Here is a 15,537-nt window from a genome sequence, read left to right as displayed (position 1 = left end):
ACAAAATACAGAAATACAAATTAAACTTGAGCTTAAAGATTTACATTATTCCTAACATGCCCAAATACATATAACTTACTTTCTCTATTTCCTAACGGGTCTGAGGAACATTCCTTGTTCTAGTCATACTCAGGCCCCCTTCCACAACTCTCTTTTCGGTACATTGATGACTGTATTGGTGCCACTCCGTGCTCTCATCTGGAATTCGAAAAACTCCATCAATTTTGCTTCCAATTTCCATCTCTCTCTCTCCCTCCCTCCCTCCCCCTCTCTCTCTCTCTCTCTCTCTCTCTCTCTCTCTCTCTCTCATTCACATGGTCCATCTCCAACATTGCCTTCCATTTCTTGATGTCCCTGTCTCTGTTTCTGGTGATAGACTGTCTAGAAATATTTATTACAATCCCAATGACTCCCACAGCTATCACAACTATACCTCCTCAAACCCTGCTTCCTATAAGGACTGCATTCCATTCTGCCGGTTTTTCCGTTTCTGTCGCACCTGTTCCAATGATGTCACCTTCCACAATGGCGTTTCAGACATGTCTTCCTTTTTCTTCAGCCAAGAACTCCCCCCATGACTGTGGTTGACAGGGCTTTCAACCGTGTCCCACCCATTTCCAACACTTCTGCCCTCCTCTTCCTTTCCTTCACAGAACCACGATAGGGTTCCCATTTTCCTCACTTCCACTCCTTCAGCATCTGTATTCAAAAGGATCATCCTCCACCATTTCTGCACCTCCAACACGATGCCACCACCAAAAGCACCTTCCCCTCACCTGTCAGCATTCCGAAGGGACCATTCCCTCAGTGACACCCTGGTCCACTCTTCTATCACCCGCAACAACCTCATCCCCTTCCCACAGCAACTTCCCATGCAATCGCAGGAAGTGTAATACCTGCCCCTTTATCTTGTCTCTCCTCACAGCCCAACACCCTAAAACACTTCTTCCAGGTGAAGCAGCAATTTACTTGCACTTCTTTCAATTTAATCTACTGTATTCGCTGCTGACAATGTGGCCTCCTCTACACTAGGGAGACCAAATGCAGACTGGGTGACCACTTTGAGGAATGCCTGCACCCAGTCTGCAAGCGTAAGCTTGCCATTTCAATTCACCATCTTGTGCTCACATTTCTGTCCTCTGCCTCCTACGTTGTTCCACTGAAGCCCAACGTAAGCTGGAGGAACAGCACCTCATCTTCCAATTAGACACTTTACAGCCTTCTGAACTCAACATTTGAGTTCAACAACTTCTTACTATGAACTCTGTCCTCCATTTTATTTTGAGTTATTTTTTTCCCCAAGTGCCAGTCTATATCTTTTATGCTTTTGCTTTCACACAATGCTGACCCTTTTTCTGCTATCAATGCATTTTACTATATTGCTTTGAGAATGCTGACATTTATTCTGCTATTAACACCTTCTTTTGACCAATGCTTTGTTCTTTAATCCCATCATTACTCCTCCCTTTGTTCTGTGTTCCATGACATCTTTGTCATTTACTCTCTCCTATCCTCTAACCTATCCCTGACCACCTATTTTGCTCCATTTCCCACCCCCCCCAACTTTGTCAACAACATAAAATCCATCACATTCCTACCTCTCTCCAGTTCTGAAGACAAGTCATATTGGATTCAAAATATCAACTATTTCTTTCTCCATAAATGATACCAGACTCACTGAGTTTTTCAACGCTGTTTTTATTTGTGACCTAATAGCTATTGGGATGCTGTTTTGAAATTCTTCCAGTATCATTAGCTGTCTCACATTCTCAAAATCCTGCTCTGGTTTCAGCACCTGAAACAACCAGCCCCACAATATTTCTTTTGCCTGAGGAAATTCTATAAACATTTCATTCGGTCTTTTCCTTTAAAGTCTGAAATTTCAACTCATATGCTTCAGGGACAAGCTTGTAAGCATTAAGTACCACAGTTTTAACTACATCATAATCAGAGGATTGTTCTTCTGATAGGCTAGAATATACAGCCTTCCCAAATAAAATGCTTTGCAAAGTGAGGCCATGTGTACTTTGGCCACTTGAACATTGTAACCACCCATCGCTCAACTCGGTGAATTTAGGCAATAAGTGAAGAGTCTTTATGTCAGAGCTCAGAGTGGGACTCTCTTTCACCCCATAACCTAAGCTATTCTCTTTCGCTCTTTGAAACTCTCTTTCCCTTTCCTTATCTCTGCCCACCCACCCCCCGAAACCTTGCTAACCTCTATCGCTGGATTTCAAGTTCAAACTTTCATGTTTCTTTCTTTTTCCTATTTGCACTTTTTCATTTCTCTTTCTCCTTCTATCTCAAGCTGCCTCATCTGCAACTGAATTCTAGCTAACTCAAGCTGTGTCATACCTGTGTGAGGCTTCTCCTCTTCTAGTTCCAATTGCTGTGCTATCACCTCAATTATGTCTGCTTTCTTGGTCCCTGCTTTTAACTCTAACTTCAATTTTTCTGCTAATCTAGCTAACCTAACTTTGGTTAATTGTTGCAAATCACTCTGTGATAAACTTCCCTGCCTAGAAAAGTCAAAGCAATTGACAAGGTAATTCTGCTTTTCAGTCAGTGTAGTAAAATTTGCTGTGAAATCTTATCAACCCTAACCTTAGCAAGCACCAGCACTTGTATTTATCAATGGACTTATCTATGAAATCCTGGACAAGCCCCCAATTTATGATCCTAGACCAGACCCCCAGGTTTTTGGTAAGATCTGGTTATTTAAAGTAGACAAAATTTGAGATTCAAGGCAGTTGTTAAGAGAATAAAGCCACAATATTCCGCGTGTTACGAACAAACCGAAATAAGCTTTACTACGCAAAGTCAAAAAGATAAAACAATTTACAATATCCAATATCCAGCTTATCCTCTAACATTCAGGATTAACATGAGGTGCATGTGAATTAACAGGCAAAGTATGGTCAAACAAATATTGTGGGCTGGTTGTTTCAGGCACTGAAACTGGAACAGAATTTTGAGAATGAGGGAGCTAATGATCCTGGAAGACTCTACAATAAATAGCAAAAGTGACTAAGACAGTTGACTAAGGCAGCATTTGACCAAGTGGCATCGAGGAGCCCGAGCAAAACGGGAGTCAGTGGGAGTTGGGGAAAACTCTCCACTGGTTGGAGTCAAACCTAGCACAAAGGAAGATGGTTGTGGTTGTTGAATGTCAACCAAGTTCCAAAACGTCACTCAGGGTAGTGTCCTGAGCCCAACCTTCTTCAGCTGTTTCATCAATGACCTTTCTTCCATCGTAAGGTCAGAAGTGGGGATGTTTGATTGCACAATTTTCACCATTTGCAACTCCTCAGATACTGACCATGTCTAAATGCAGCAAGACCTGGACAATATCCAGGCTTGGGCTGATAGGTGGCAAGTAACATTTGGGCCACATAAGTGCCAGGCAATGACCATCTCCAACAAGAGAGAATCTAACCATCACCCCTTGACATTCAATGGCATTACCATCACTGAATCCTCCATTATCAACATCCTGGGGGTTACCATTGGCCAGAAACTGAACTGGACTCATCATATAAATACTGTGGCTACAAGAGCAGGTCAGGGGCTAGGAATCCTGCAGCAAGTAACTCACCTCCTGGCTCCCCAAAGCCTGTCCACCATCTACAAGGCACGAGTCAGGAGTGTGATGGAATACTCTCCACTTGCCTGGATGAGTGCAGCTCCAACAACACTCAAGAAACTTGACACCATCCAGGCCAAAGCAGCCCACTTGATTAGCACCCCATCCACAAACATTCACTCCCTCCACTACCGATACACAGTAGCAGCAGTGTGTACCATCTACAAGATGCATTGTAGGAACTCACCAAGGCTCCTTAGGCAGCATCTGCCAAGCCCACAAACACTACCATCCAGAAGGTCAAGGGCAGCAGACACATGGGAAAACCATCACCTGGAAGCTCCTCTCCAAGCCACCCACCACCCTGACTTAGAAATATATTGCCAATCCTTCACTGAAGCTGGTTCAAAATCCTGGAACCCCCTAACAGCACTGTGGGTGTACCTACACCATAATAAACTCTCCACCACCTCGAGGGCAATTAGGGATGGGCAATAAATGCTGACCTAGCCAGTGATGTCCACATCTTATGAATGAATAAAAAACCCCACAGATTTCTTAGCAAACCAGCTAGATGTCAGTAAGCACTGAGTCACCCAATCATGTTGAAACTCTGTCTGGCTCATGAGTGACTCCAAACTTTTTACTTTCAAAGACCAAGCCTCTGAATTTGCTCAAAGCTACTCCAAGTTGGACTGTCTCGATGACTGAACACCTCCCAGTGTTTTAATCGCACCTCCTGAGACGCTGTTCCACTGGATTTCTGAGTCTGGGCTGGGGCCTCTCGTTGTGCAATTTCAGCTCTTTACTGGCTGGCCAGCTTTACTGGGCTGGCACTGCCCCTGGATTTCACCAAGCTTCAATCTCCCCAGCTACACAAAGCTATAAATGGCTCCCAGGGCTGCTTCTGAGTCCTAATCCATTCCAACGTGAAGTCAGTGATCTTATGCCATCTTCACAGCTCCCCAGGACTACTACTTAACCCTAACTGCACAGACCTATCAAGTGGTTCCTGGGACTTCTCCTGAGCCCCAAATACACAGAACCAGCTAACAGCAGCATCTTTTCCAAATGGCTGCAGAACACTCACTTCCCCCAGAAAATATACACAAATTGAAATCCTAGAACTTTCTTAAGCTCCACCCATCTCCACGACGATACAGCCTTCCAGGGCTCACTGAATACTTCTAAATTAATTGTAACTCTTAACTCCCAAAGCAAAACAACTCTTTGGTCTGTATTTCTTGCAAGGAATGTAGAAACTTCATTTCTAATTCTCTAAGCAAGCCCACCTGCTGTTTTATGATCTTGTCAACATTATCCTTAGTCTTCAAGCTGCATTAGTTGCATTTATCCCATTTTCTACAGTTAATTCTTAATCCTCCCAGAACTAAAAATTACCTCAAATATTACTATAAACCATGAATTAGGTATTTATAACAATGTGACGTGTTCCTTCAAGGGAGAAAGGAATAAACGGAGTAACTATAAAGCAATGAGTCTGTCAGTCATGGGGAAACTCTTAAAATCAATCATTTGAGGTAAAATGGTTGAGCACTCTGAAATGGGTTAACTAAGGAGAACAACACATATTTGTTTAAAATGAGCCTTATTTGGCAAATTTAAAATATTTTCTGAATAAATAACAGTTGTAAAGGTAAAGAGAATGCAGTATTTTCATGAAATAATTTTCAGGACGTTTTTGATACCATGCTAACAAGGCATATGAGAAAAACTCAAGGGTGTGAAGTAAGAGTAAATGTTGAAAATTGGATGACAGGAAAGAAAGAGTTAAGCCATTACTCAGATTTGAGAATAATTGGAAATAATGTATCCCATGGGTCTCTGTTTGAACCACTTTTGTTCAGTGTGGATTTGGACACAGGAGCATGATCGCAAAATTTGTGATAACACGGCTGGGATTTTGGGATTTTCAGGCGGGACAGGTAATTCCTGCTGGAACTAAATGAGCTTTTTGCTGGATCGCCAAATTTCCACCCCCCCCCCCCCCCAAAACCAACGAGGGCGGTAAAAGGCTTTGGGAAGACATAGACAAGTCAGTGTAATGAGCATGAATAAGTATGAAATTATCAGTAAATAAGTATGAAATAATGAAAGAAAATGATTAGCATTTATATATAGTTTCAGACATCCCGAAGTGCTTTGCAACCAATGATGGTTTTTTTGAGGTGTTGTCACTGTGGGAGGAAAACATTGCCAATTTTATTTTCAATAATGTTGGTTGAGCGAAAAGCTTAATATCTCATCTGAAGGAGGGCACCACCGATAGTGTATACTTACTTAGTACTGCACTGAAGTGTTGGTGTCTACTATTGGTGTCAGCTATGACTCACTGGTAGCACCCAACACCCTGAATAAGAAGCCCCACTTCAGAAAATTGAACATGATATCTATTCTTGGCACTCCAGTGCAGGGCTAAGGGCTTGCTGAACTGTCAGAGGTGCCGTCCTTCCTTGAGATGTTAAACCAAGGCTCTGTTTGCCCTCAGATGTTTGCAAAGGACCCTATGGCACTATTCAAAGAAGAGCAGTGGACTTCACCCTGGCCAATATTTACCCCTTAACCAAATCATCCACTAAAACAGCTAATCTGAAATTTATCTCAATGTTTTTGGGGCTTATTATGTGTAAGTGTTGTGTTGTGTACAGTTTTGGGTGTTTCATTTTAGAAAGGACATTAAAGCCCATTAAGACCATATAGAGTAGATTCAAAAGAATGCTGACAGGAATAGGAAATTATAGTTGAGGAGAGAAGACATACTGGCATGATGGGAACAAGGTGAAGAAGATATTTGAGATTTTTTAAATTATGAAAAGTTTCGATGTCGAATAGGGAAAGACTCTGATTGAGGCACCAATGCCAAAATATCATAAATTAGCACTGTGAATAAAGAGTGTGTTTTAGGAAAAGTTAGTTGATGCAGAGTTTGTGGAGCATAGCATGTTTTACCACTGATTGCTTGGGGCAAAGCCCATTGCACCTTCATAATGGAAAATTGGATAGCTAGCTGCTTATGAGAGGGCTATGGCAAGAGCAAGGCAGTGGAATTAGTTTTGGATGACTCTGATAGAGACATGATGGACCAAATAATCACTTGTGCTATAAATGTGCTTCTAAATTAAAGGTTTGCTTTATGATGTCAGCCATATTTTACAACCATTAATTATGAAATGCTGGTGATATAGCTTTATTTTTTATTAACTGGAGGCTTAGATCTAACTTAAACAGGAATTACTTTAGCTGTTCCATCTTTCAAAACCATTATAGATAGAAAGTTTGTGTTTTAGTATACCTGGCATCTATTTAAGGGGGCTTGGAAGATTTTGGATTTTGTGCTGTGTAATACGAATATACGAAATAGGAACAGAAGTAGACCATTTGGCCCCTCGAACCTGCTCTGCCATTCAATAAGATGATGGCTGAGCTGCTTGTGTTTCTAATTCCACATTCCCATCTACCCCCTGATAACCTTTGATTCCCTTGCCTAACAATTTATGACCCCACCTCCACTGCCTTCTGAGGCAGTGTTCCAAAGCTGCACAACTCTCCAAGAAAAAATGTCTTCTCTTCTCTGTCCTAAAAGGGCAAACCTTAATTTTAAAACAGTTCCCCCTAGTTCTGGACTCACCCACAAGAGGGAACATCCTTTCCATGTCCACCTTGTCAATACCATTTAGGAACTTATATACTTCAGTCAAGTCACCCCTCATTCTTCTAAACTCCAGTGGGACAAACTCAGTCTGTCTAACCTTTCCTCATAAGACAACCCATTCGTTCCAGGTATCAATCTGGTAAACCTCCTCTGAACTGCCTCCAACACATTTACATCCTTCATTGAATAAGGGGACCAAAACTGCACACAGTATTTGAGATGTGGTCTCACCAATGTCCTGTATAACTGAAGCATAACATCCTTACTTTTATGTTCAATGCCTCTTGTAATAAAGGATAGCATTTCATTAGCTTTCTTAATTACTTGCTGTACCTGCATACTAACTTTTTGAGACTCATGCACTAGAATACCTGAATCCCTCTACACCTTAGAATCCTGCAGCTGTTCTCTGTTTAAGTAATACGCTGCTTTTTTATTCTTCCTGCTAAAGTGAACAATTCACCTTTTCCCACATTACTCCATCTGCCATATTTTTACCCACTGACTCAACCCATCTATATCCATCTGCAACCTCCTTATGTCCTCTTCACAACATACTTTCCAATCTATCTTTGTGCCATCTGCAAATTTAACTATCGTGCCTTCACTCCCCTCCTCTAAGTCATTGATATAAATTGTAAAAAGCTGAGGCCCCAGCACAGATCCCTGCGGGACTCCACTCGTCACACCCTGCCAATCAGAAAAAGACCCATTTATGCATACTCTGTTGGCTGGCTGGCAGAAAATCTTCTATTCAGGCTAATACATTACCCCCTACATCGTAAGCTTTTATTTTCCACAATAACCTTTGATGTGGCACCTTATCAAATGCCTTCTGGAAATCCAAGTACAGCATGCCTACAGGCTCCACTTTATCCACAGTGCATGTTATTACTCCAAAGAACTCCAATAAATTGGTTAAACATGATTTCCCTTTCGCAAAATCATGCTGACTCTTCCCAATCACAAAATCATGCTGACTCTTCCCAATCACTGAGTTTCTAGGTGTCCAGCTATAACTTCTTTAATTGATTCTAATTGTTAAGAACTATAGATAGTTTTAAGTAAGTCATATTTGTATTTGTGGATGTTAGGAATGAAGTTTTAATATGTTTAAGAAAGGGGGAAGCTGAGTTTTAGTTTCACTTTTACGTGATGCCTGCACTTTAATTAGATTTTCCGACTCTTGAAGGTAAGATGAAACAAACACAAGGTAGAAAAAACTGTGCCTAGCAACAGGGGCCCCACACACACGAACTGAAAGCAGTTTGAGGGCAGTTGGTCATTGTGCTGCAAGGTGAAGGGAGCAGTAAGACTCACTGTAGCTGACATACTAGCAGACTGCTGAGGAAAATAAGTCTAAGAATCTTAGATGAGTTGCTCTATAGTTAAAGTAATAGTGAATGCCAAGCGAGTTCTGGATCTCAGGGGAGATACCAAGTTGTTAGCAGCCTACTGGCAGAGAGAACTGCAGAGGAAGCAGGTTTCCGCAAAGAACAGAAGAAGGAAGGCCCCACGAAGGCAACCTAGTCAAAGAAAGAACAGGAGTCTAGAAAAGGTCCTGTTAAGTGAAGTTAAGAGTGAAGAGCAGAGAAAGACTCCAAGCTTAAAGGGAAAAGCTGTAGGATGCAAATTTAAAGCAATATCAGCTTGTGAGTAGCCAGAAGACCCAAGGAGACAGCTGAAGATCTGTAGCTCTTTACTATGGGCATGTGAAGCATTGGTGTTCTGTCGACTTGGCTGAGTCAGTGAGAGTATGTGCGGAAGGAAGCTTGAATGCACGTGGCGATCCAGGAGAACTTGTGCAAGGCGCCTTTTGGGAGAAAATTCCAAAGCGAGCCTTCGAGTCAAGATTGGAAACCCTTGTGTGAAAGATGGATTTCAGTGAGACTGGTTGGCAGTCTGCATCCAGTCTGCCTAGCATCTGGGCGGTGGGGGCGGGTGTGCAGAGTAGATCAGAAATCCATAGCATGTATTTGAGGTGGCATCTGTCACTTGGCTTCAGAGTGTGATGGTGCCTGACTGTAGGTTGCCTATTGGTTTACATGGACTGTGTACTTTGATCATTAGAGTATAATATAGCTTTTGTAACTTGTGTTATCCTTACATAAGAACATTAATGGGATTAGACAAAGTCAGCATGGGTTTATGAAAGGGAAATCATACTTAACTAATCTACTGGAGTTTTTTGAGGGTGTAACTAGTAGATAGATAAGGGAGAACCAATGGATGTGGTGTATTTTGATTTCAAGAAGGCTTTTGATAAGGTCCCACATAAGAGGCTAGTGGGCAAAATTAAAGCACATGGTATTGGGAGTAAAATACTGGCACAGATTGAGAATCGGTTGACAGACCGGAAACAGAGAGTGGGAATACATGGGTCTTTTTCCGGGTGGCAGGTGGTGACTCGGTGTACCGCAGGGATCAGTGCTTGGGCCCTAGCTATTCACGATATATATAAATGACTTGGATGAGGGAACCAACTGCAATATTTCCAAGTTTGCTGATGACACAAAACTGGGTGGGGTTGTGAGGAGGGTGCTTCGGGGCGATTTAGACAAGTTGTGTGTGTGTGTGGGCAAACACATGGCAGATGCAGTATAACGTGGATAAATGTGGAACTTATATGCTTCGGTGTGAAAAATAGAAAGGCAGAGTTATTGTTTAAATGGTGATGTATTGGGAAATATGGATGTACAAAGGGATCTGGGTGTCCTTGTACACCAGTCAATGAAAATAAGTAGGCGGGTGCAGCAAGCAACTAGGAAGGCAAATGGTATTTTGACCTTCAGTGCAAGAAGATTTGAGTTCGGAAGTAGGGATGTCTTACTGCAGTTATACAGGGCCTTGGTGAGACCACACCTGGAGTATTGCGTGCAGTTTTGGTCTCCCTACCTAAGAAAGGATATACTTGCCATAGAGGGAGTGCAACGGAGGTTCACTAGGCTGATACCAGGGATGGCAGGACTGTCGTATGAGGAGAGATTGGTTCAGCTGGGCTTGTATTCAGTAGAGTTTAAAAGACAGAGAGGATCTGATTGAAATGTATAAAACTCTAACAGGGCTAGGCAGACTGGATGTAGGGAGGATGTTTCCCCTGGTTGGGGAAAGAACAGTCTCAGGACACGGGGCATGCCATTTAGGACTGAGATGAGGAAAACTTTCTTCACTGAGGGTGGTCAGCCTGTGGAATTCTCTACCACAGAAGACTGGAGGCTGGGTCACTGAGTATATTCAAGAAAGAAATTGATAAACCTTTGAATATTAGGGGCATCAAAGGATATGGCGAGAAAGCAGGAATATGGCGTTGAGATAGAGGATCAGCCATGATCATATTGAATGGCAGAGCTGGCTCGAAGGGCCGAATGGCCTACTCCTGCTCCTAGCTTCTATGTTTCTATGAAATAGGAACAGGAATAGACTATTCGGCTCCTCAAGCTTGCTCCGCCATTCAATAAGATCATGACTGATCTTGTGTCATAATCCCGATAACCTTTGATTCCCTTACCTAACAAGAATCTATCTACCCCTGCCTTAAAAATATTCAATAACCCCACCTCCTCCACCTTCTGAGGCAGAGAATTCCAAAGTCGCACAAACCTCTGAGAGAGAAAAATTCTCCTCATCTCTGTCCTAAAAGGGTGACCCCTAATTGTAAAACAGTGCCCCTTAGTTCTGGACTCACCCACGAGGAAGCATCTTTCTGAAGTCCACCTTGTCAAGGCCGTTCAGGATCTTGTATACTTCAATCAAATCACCCCTCACTCTTCTAAATTCCAGTGGAAACAAGCTCAGTCTGTCCAACCTTTCCTCATAAGACAACTCACTCATTCCAGGTATCAACCTAGTAAACCTCCTTTGAACTGCCTCCAATGCATTTACATCCTTCCTTAAATAAGGAGACCAAACTGCACACAGTGTTTGAGGTGAGGTCTCACCAATGCCCTGTATAACTGAAGCATAACATCCTTACTTTTATGTTCAGTCCCTCTTGAAATAAAGGATAGCATTCCATTAGCCTTCTTAATTACTTGCTGTACCTGCATACTAACTTTTTGTGACTCATGTACTAGAACACCTAATTCTGCGCCTCAGAATTATGCAGCCATTCTCCATTTAAGTAGGACTCTGCTTTTTTTGTTCATCCTGCCAAAGTGAGCGACTTTACATTTTTCCGCATTAAACTTTGGCATTTGCCAGATCTTTGCCCACTGACTCAACCTATCTATATCCATCTGCAACCTCGTCATGTCCTCTTCACAACATACTTTTCTACCTATCTCTGTGTCATCTGCAAATTTAGCTACCATGTCTTCACTCCCCTCATCTAAGTCATTGATGTACATTGTAAAAAGTTGAGGCCCCAGTACAGACCCCTGTGGGAAGCCACTCGTCACATCCCGCCAATCAGAAAAAGATCCATATATGCATACTCTCTGCTTTCTGCCAGTCAGCCAATCTTCTACAAATCTGTATATATCCTCAAAGATATAGTTGTGGGTGAAGGAATATTATAATATAGTTCACCTTATTTAAGGAAGGATGTAAATGTGTTGGAAGCAGTTCAGAGACGTTTTACCAGACTAATACCTGGAACGGGCGGGTTGTCTTATGAGGAAAGGTTGGACAGGCTAGGATTGTATCCACTGGAGTTTAGAAGAGTAAGAGGCGACTTGATTGAAACATATAAGATCCTGAAGAGTCTTAACAAGGTGGATGTGGAGAGGATGTTTCCTCTTGTGGAAGAATCTAGAACTAGGGGTTCTGTTTAAAAGCTGTTTAAAACCAAGGGATAGCCCATTTAAAATGGAGATGAGGCGAAATTTTTTTGAGGGTCATGAGTCTTTGGAGCTCTGCTTGTACTTTCTTTTCGGGAAGAGAGCTTTTGAATATTTTTAAGGCAGAGGTGGATAGATTCTTGGTAAGCAAGGGGGTGATAGGTTATTGGGAGTAGGCAGGTTGCAAATTTGAGGCTATCAGATCAGCCATGATCTTATTAAATGGCAGAGCAGGCTCAAGAGGCCGAATGGCCTACTCCTCCTTGTTAGTATATATGTTCGTATATTTAATAACTCTTTTATTCTTTGTTAAAAGTTCATCAGCTGACTCCGGTGACTCTGTTCAGTAGCCACTCTCCACGTATCTAAACAAAAAAAAAGCTAGGATCTATCAAGCCAGGTTCCACCTTGGGATCTGGCTTGTCCAGTAGTAACATCAGCTAAGATCATAACACCTTCCCCATAACAGACAATAAGCTAACTGGCCTATATTTTCCTCTTCTCTTTCCTCCCTCCCTTCTTGAATAGAGGGGTTTTATTTGCTACTTTCCAGTCTGATGGAACCATTCCAGATTCTAGGGAATTCTAGAAAATTAACACCAATGCATCTACCACCTCATTAGCCACCACTTTTTAAGACCCTCGGATGAAGTCTGTCAGGACCTAGAAACTTGTCAGCCCGCAGCTCCATCAGTTTGCCCAGTACTTAATTAACTTAGAATAATTCTTATGTATACCACACCTCTTTCCCCCGTGCACCGAATTCCCACATGATCCTAATTCGCTATTCAATTAACAAGCTAACATAACTTAATTGAAGGTTAGTACATTGTCAGATCTTGACTCTTAATATATAGCCAAACCTGTAAAGGACTTACTGGCACTTACCACGTGAACCTAACTTGCTACTCACTCAGTCTCCATATCACTCCGGCGTAGTCGCCTGTCTCCTCGTGCGCTCCTTACTGATGAGAAAGAGCTAATTAATTATTTTGCTGTTAAGGAGCCTTTGGGAAATAGTGACCATAATATGATAGAATTTTGCAATAAGTTTGAATGCGATGTAGTTCTTTCTGAAACTAGGGTCCTAAATCTGATTAAAGGAAATTATGAAGGTATGAGGGGCATGTTGGCTATGGTGGATTTGGAAAATACACTCAAAGATTTGACAGTAAACAGGTATTTAAAGAAATACTACACAGTCTACAACAGATATACATTCCTCTAAGGCACAAACACCCAAAGGGAAAGATAAATCAACTGTGGTTAAAGAAAGAAGTTAAAGATTGCATTGCATTAAAGGAAATGGCTTATAAGGATGCCAGAAAAAGTGGTTAGCCTCAGGATTGGGAGCAATTTCGAACCTAGCGCAGGAGGGTCAAGAAACTGATTAAGGGGAAATAGAATATGAATGCATACTAGCGAGGAACATGAAAGCAGACTGTAAAAGCTTCTTTAGGTGCGTGAAAAGGAAAAGATTAGCTAGGACAAATGCAGGCCCATTACAGGGGGGCGCAGGAGCATTTATAATGGAGAAAAGGGAAATGGCAGATAAACTAAACAGTTACTTTACACCTATCTTCACAGAAGAAGATGCAGAAAACCTCCCAGAAATGCAAGACAACCAAGGGACTTGTGAAACTGAGGAACTAAAAGAAATTAGTATTAGTAAAGAGGTAGTACTTGAAAAGTAACTGGAATGAAGGTTGATAAAAACCCCTAGACCAGATGAGCTTTATCCTAGAGGGTTGAAGGAGGTGGCTTGAGAGATAGTGAATGGTGTTTATCTTCCAAAATTCTTTAGATTCTGGAAAGGTTCCTGCAGACTGGAAAGTAGCAGATGTAACCCCACTATTTAATAAGGGAGGAAGAGGGAGAATGGAGAACTACAGGCCCGTTAGTTTAAAGTCAGTAATAGGGAAAATGTTACAATCTGTTAAGGATGTGAAAAATGTACATTTAGAAAGGAGTGGTAAATTGAGCAGTGTCAGCATGGATTTATCCAACGGAAACCATGTTTGACGAACTTGTTGGAATTTTTAAAGGAGAACCGGTGGATGTGGTGTATTTGGTTTTTCAGAAGGCTTTTCACACAGGAGGCTAGTAAATATAATTAGGGTGCATGGAATTGGGGGAAACATACTAGTATGGATTGAGAATTGGTTAACAGACAACGCAGAGAGTAGGAGTAAACGGATCATTCGCAGAGTGGTAGGGTGTTACTAGTGGGGTACTGCAAGGACCTGTGCTCCACGGCTGTTCAGAATCTATATAAATGATTTGAATGTGGGGACCAATTGTAATATTTCCAAATTTGCTGATGTCACAAAACTGGTTGGGAATGGAAGTTGTGCAGAGGATGCAAGAAGGCATCAAGAGGATTTGGGCAGGCTAAGTGAATGGGCTAGAACATGGGAGATGGCATATAACATTTTTAATTCATTCAAGGGATGTGGGCTTCGCTGGCTAGGCCAGCATTTGTTGCCCGTCCCTTATTGCCCTTGAGAAGGTTGTGGTGAGCTGCCTCCTTGAACCATTGTAGTTCATGTGGTGTAGGTACACCCACAGTACTGTTAGGGAGGGAGTTCCAGGATTTTGACCCAGCGACAGTGAAGGAACAGTGATATATTTCCAGGTCAGGCTGAGAGTGGGTTGGAGGGGAACTTGTGCGTTGTGGTGTTCCCACCTATCTGCTGCCCTTGTCCTTCTAGATGGTAGTGGTTGTGGGTTTAGAAGGTTCTGTCTAAGGAGCCTTGGTGAATTCCTGCAGTGCATCTTGTAGATGGTACACACTGCTACTACTATGCATCAGTGGTAGAGGGAATTAATGTCGATGGGGTGCCAATCTAGTGGGCTGCTTTGTCCTGGATGGTGTCAAGCTTCTTGAGTGTTGTTGGAGCTGCACTCATCCGGGCAAGGGGAGAGTGAGTATTCCATCACACTCCTGACTTGTGCCTTTTAGATGGTGGATAGGCTTTGGGGAGTCGGGAGGTGAGCTACTCATATTATGACACAGCCGATGGTAAAGGCTGAGTTCAAATCCCAGAGGGAAACTTGAAACAACTGTCATAACCTATTTTTGCAATTTTTTTTTTTTATGTTTCGAGATGCAGGCTTTGAATTCAGTAGTAATAAGACCACCGAGTCTCGAGAGGTTTTTTTATAAAACTAAATTAAACATTTATTAATACAAGAAAGATTGTAAGCACATATATATGTCTACAAAATTACTACTATAATAACTACAAAAATCCCCTAATTAATCTGACTCTCAGTTAGACCCCGGGTAAGGCAACAGTTAAACACACAGATTTAAACAGACCCCTGGCAAAGCACACCTGGGACAGTCGCATTCAAAATGAATTTCTTTCAGCTCTAGTCCTAGCAGACAGACTTGAAGCTTACAGGCTGGAGGCTTTAGATCATAGAATCACTCCTCCTTTTCCCAACAGCCTTCTCTTCCTTTATACATATTTTCCTCTCTAAATACAAATACTCATTGT

At 42.1% G+C, this 15,537-nt stretch overlaps 1 protein-coding gene across 4 annotated transcripts in view; it reads left to right on the top strand.

The window, feature by feature from the left end:
- Nucleotides 1-15,537, top strand: part of wasf1 (WASP family member 1) — a 151,045-nt gene that overhangs the window by 111,688 nt on the left and 23,820 nt on the right. The gene's annotated exons all lie outside the window — the stretch shown is intronic.

This window comes from Cetorhinus maximus, chromosome 5, assembly GCF_964194155.1.
Source record: "Cetorhinus maximus chromosome 5, sCetMax3.hap1.1, whole genome shotgun sequence".
In the NCBI taxonomy this organism is placed as follows: domain Eukaryota; kingdom Metazoa; phylum Chordata; class Chondrichthyes; order Lamniformes; family Cetorhinidae; genus Cetorhinus; species Cetorhinus maximus.
The sequence above is the reverse complement of the archived record's forward strand: the minus strand, read 5'-3'. Positions and strand labels throughout refer to the sequence as shown.